Genomic DNA, 5,071 nt, shown 5'->3' with positions numbered 1-5,071 from the left:
TAAATAGTTTAAAAACTATATCAAATACAAATAAAGTGGATCAAAATATAGGGTAATGTGAGAAATTGTGAAACTACAAAGAGTCGGTCTGATGAGTAAGATATCATTTGTTAGAATCAAATTATAATAAATATGAAATACAATCAAAATTTATTATGTAAAATTATCAAAAACAAGCCAATGAGTTTTGGCACAAGTGGTTGGGATTCAGGAATTTGAGCTTGTAAGGACAAGTTTGAATCCTACCATCGTTACTCTTGATGGGCAATCTATATTAGATTGGAGGAGTCATCCCTGACCTAAACTTTATCAATTGGATCTTAGGTATACCCTGGTCCTAGATTGGAGGAGTCATCCCTGACCTAAACTTTATCTGATGTACCCAAAAAAATTATCAAAAATAAAATATTAGATTTATAGAAACATATCTAAGTTTGTTGTTGGAATTAGTCTAGAAAAATAAGATCCTCCAAGAAAATAATTTTATATTTAGTAAAAAATCTGTACATGATAAAAAAAATTAACAATAATACAAATTAAATAATTTCTTTGGAAAACACAACCTTTTTATATAAATTGAATATTAAATTAATTTATATTTGATAATTATATCTCTCATCAAATTATTAATTCAACTAATAATTTACACTTTTAATTTCATAACATACAACATATTTTTTTGGATAATTCGTTATTTTATTTTCCAAGAACAGAATCTGTTACAAAAAAACATCATAGTTCATAAACAAAGATCAACCTATACAAAAAGAATCAGATCATTCTATACCCCAATGCTCACATAGAGTAATATTAACACTATCATTCTTATTAATATTCTTATCACTCAATTGAAGTCTAACAGTATCCTTAATGGTAACGAAAAGATCTTGTAAGTTTCTGGATCGATCTTGAAACAATCGTTTGTTGCGTTCATCCCAAAGAGTATAGATCAGAGCTGTTAGTGCAAGTTTCATGATCAAAGTTAGAAGGGATTTTCCTTTCCAGTTAGTGTTTGCCCACATGATAAGATCTTCCCAAAAGCAAATATTGAATTGCAAGCCAGAGGAGGAGAAAACAGCAGTCTATAGCTGGTTAGCCATAGGACAATAGAAGAACAAATGCTCCCTTGTTTCACATGGATCATCACAGAGAAGGCATTTATGGTCACTAATAAGCCCCATATGGTAGAGTCTATCTCTAGTTGGTAGTCGATCAAGTAAAGCCATCCAAGTGATTAAACTAAATTTAGGAATGTATAGAGGGAACCAAATAATTTTTTGCCATGGAACTTGAGGTCTTCTATCACGAAAAGCGTCCCATATATCAGTAATTTTCTCTGTTCCAGCAGTAAGAATGGGATAAGCCATAACTCGTAGCTTGAAGATACGCTTTAGGCTCCAGCTGAAAGAAGAACAGATATCAACATTCCAAAAATCATTGCCTTTGAGAATATTCTTATTTATCCAAGCCACCCATAATGACCCTTCTCCAACCAGAATTTTTTTAATAAGGAAAACCATAGAAGCTTTATTCCATGTTTTCAAGTCTTTAATTCCAAGGCCCCTTCTGATTTTAAGTGACAAACGTGCTGCCAACTCACCCTTGCACCGGTTGCAGATTTATCAACCCCTTTTCAGAAGAAGCGCAAACAAAGCTGCTCAACTTTGTTTAATACCGATTGAGGCAGAAAGATTTGCCTTTACGTGATTATCCGCTAAAGCTTTCTTCCAAAGATTCTCCACAATCCACTGCATAGAAGCAAATATAGGTGTTACACCAAGAAATTGACCCACGAACGAGAGATTCCATTCGGAAATTCCATATTTAAGGACCTCTGGAGGAGAATGAACCACTGTGGAACCATCGCGAGCAATAGGAGGAAAGTAGTCTAAGCCTTGACCCACTGTGCACCCAAAAAGATCTCTCCAATTCATTGGGTCTTCGCTCAAGGATGAAATTAGGATCGAAATAACAAAAGGTAAAAAGCAAAACACCAAAAGAAGAACGGAGGTGCTGAAACGCGACAGAGATCCTCAGATCCGTTAGGCCAGCTAACGTGCACCAAAGAAACCTTATCGTGCACCTCGAGATAAAACTTTTTATACAACATAATTGATCACTTAATTTTTTCATCATACTCTATAATAACAATATATATATATATATATATTCATAATTATATATTTTAATCCAACAAAAAAATTAATTTTTTTCTGTAAAATCTAAACTCTAACATCAACTAATAACGTGTATTGAGCTGTAATGACTCGGCAATTTCTTTAAATAAATAACAAAAACAACTCACCAATTTCCGTATAACCTCCCCACTCAAACGCACGTTCTTTATTTTATTTATTGGGTAAACTATGTTTAGTACTTAAATTATTATTTTTATTCCATTTTCGTCACACAATTATATTTTATTTTAAAATCATATTTAATGTTATAATTTGGTCGCCTACTATTAAAAAAATTAACAATAGTAATGACGTGACATCATAAGATAATGTCATTTCATCATTTATTTTTTTAAAGAATGTCGTGTCAGTAGTTCTGTTAATTTTTTAACGGCGGACGATCAAAATAAAACCAAAACATAAATTTAAGTATAATTTAAAAAAATAATAGTTGAGTGACAAAAACTAAACAAGAGTAATACTTGAGAACTAAACATGTATACTACCCTTATTTTGTTATAACCACAAATCTCCATTCCACCCTTACGTTAAACGTGACTTGGGTCACCCAACCCACCTCCATCCTCTCTATATAATTAATCCAAGATTCCCGTATACCTCCTCGAGTTTCTAAAAGCCAAAAAAAAAAACAAAGGAAAATCAAATCATTTGTTCATCAATGAATCAACTTCCAAAATGCGGAGCAAATTATGTGCCGCTAACTCCCTTGACTTTCCTGAAAAGGGCCAGCTCCGTTTACGCTAATCGAACTTCGATCATCTTCGAGAGCACTCGTTTCACTTGGAGCCAAACCTACCAGCGTTGCCGTCGTCTCGCTTCCTCTCTCCTCTCTCTTAATATCCACAAGAACGACGTTGTCAGTTCCTTCCTTTAATTCAGTCTATCATTAATTCATATATGTTTTCATTAGATTTTAACATTTATGACAAAATGAAACGTATGACATATATTTGCAGGTATCTGTTCTTGCTCCCAATGTTCCGGCCATGTACGAGATGCATTTTGCTGTTCCCATGGCCGGAGCGGTGCTCAACACTCTTAATGCCAGGCTCGATGCGAAGAACGTCGCCACCCTTCTTCGACACTCCGAGGCCAAGGTGTTCTTCGTCGATTATCAATATGTTCCGGTGGCGCTGGAAGCTCTTCGGTTGTTGATGGATGAGTCTCAACAAAATCAGGCTTTGCTTCCATTGGCAATTGTCATAGATGACATAGACTCACCTACTGGTGTCCGGCTTGGCGAGTTGGAATATGAGCAGTTGATCCAAATGGGTGATCCAAAATTCGTCCCGGATGAAATTCAAGATGAGTGGGATCCTATTTCGCTCAACTACACGTCCGGAACCACATCGGAACCGAAAGGAGTTGTTTATAGCCATAGAGGTGCATATCTAAGTACTTTAAGTCTGATTTTGGGTTGGGAAATGGGAGTTGAGCCTGTGTATCTATGGTCCCTCCCGATGTTTCATTGCAACGGGTGGACCTTCACTTGGGAATCGCCGCACGCGGTGGGACGAACGTATGTATGCGAAACATCACTGCGTATGACATGTACCGTAACATCACTTCTCACAGAGTAACGCACATGTGTTGCGCGCCAATCATCTTCAACATCCTCATCGAGGCCAAACCGCACGAGCGTGGCGAGATTTCCTCTCCCGTGCAAGTACTCACCGGTGGCGCACCCCCTCCGGCGTCGCTCCTCGAGAAAATGGAATCCCTCGGATTCCATGTCACACATGCTTATGGCCTAACCGAGGCCACCGGCCCGGCCCTGGTGTGCGAGTGGCAAGCCAAGTGGAACAATCTCCCGCCCGATAGCCAGGCAAGACTCAAAGCACGGCAAGGGATCAGCATATTGACATTAGCGGATGTCGATGTGAAGAACATCGAAACCATGGAAAGTGTACCCCATGACGGAAAAACAATGGGGGAGATTGTGCTTCGAGGAAGCAGCATCATGAAAGGGTATTTAAAAGACCCGGAGGCTACATCCAAGGCTTTTAAAAAGGGGTGGTTCATCACCGGAGACGTCGGAGTCATGCACGCCGATGGATACCTGGAAATTAAGGATAGATCAAAGGATGTCATCATTTCTGGCGGCGAAAATATCAGCAGTGTCGAGTTGGAATCGGTTCTTTACAGGCATCCAAGAGTCCTGGAGGCGGCAGTGGTGGCGATGCCTCACCCACGGTGGGGGGAGAGTCCTTGTGCTTTTCTAGCAGTAAAAGAGAACGAATGCGGGGGGAAAGACGACGTGACGGAAGCCGATATCATTACTTACTGCCGTAAAAATCTTCCTCATTTTATGGTTCCAAAGAAGGTAGAATTTGTACCCAAATTGCCCAAAACTTCAACGGGGAAAATCCAGAAGTTTCAACTAAGAGCTTTGGCCAAGACCTTCCAGATTACAGAGACCAAATCTACTGAAGTCAACAACGATGTTCCTCAACAACATTACGACCAGATTCTTGCTTTGTCCCGCCTTTGAATGTCGAATAAATTACATACATGCTTGTTTGTTTGTTGATGTGGCGTGATTGGAGAAAAATAATGCTCAATTATGGCTGACAATGTGCAATATATAATGCTGCTGGATGAGTGAAATGTAAGGGCAAAGTGCCCCTCTTCAAAAATTATTTGTTGCTTAAAGTTAACAAAGCCTTGATTTATGTGATTCAATCACCTTTTTTTGTCCTTCAGGTTCTAAAATTTTGCATGTACTGATCTAAATCAACTCGCATCACACATATAATTTTAGTAGATGAATTTTTTGCATACACAAATACTTAAACATAAAGTCTTAATTAAGTGCGAAACTAAGCTACTTGTCACTTGAACCCTATTAATTATTATCCAATCACTTTAGTTTA

At 38.0% G+C, this 5,071-nt stretch overlaps 1 pseudogene; it reads left to right on the top strand.

Moving 5' to 3' along the window:
* Window positions 1–2,804: 2,804 nt before the first annotated feature.
* On the top strand, window positions 2,805–4,786 carry LOC120151415 (annotated as a pseudogene).
* Window positions 4,787–5,071: the final 285 nt, after the last annotated feature.

This window comes from Hibiscus syriacus, unplaced genomic scaffold, assembly GCF_006381635.1.
Source record: "Hibiscus syriacus cultivar Baekdansim isolate YM2019G1 unplaced genomic scaffold, ASM638163v2 tig00111057_pilon, whole genome shotgun sequence".
Lineage (NCBI taxonomy): Eukaryota > Viridiplantae > Streptophyta > Magnoliopsida > Malvales > Malvaceae > Hibiscus > Hibiscus syriacus.
The sequence above is the reverse complement of the archived record's forward strand: the minus strand, read 5'-3'. Positions and strand labels throughout refer to the sequence as shown.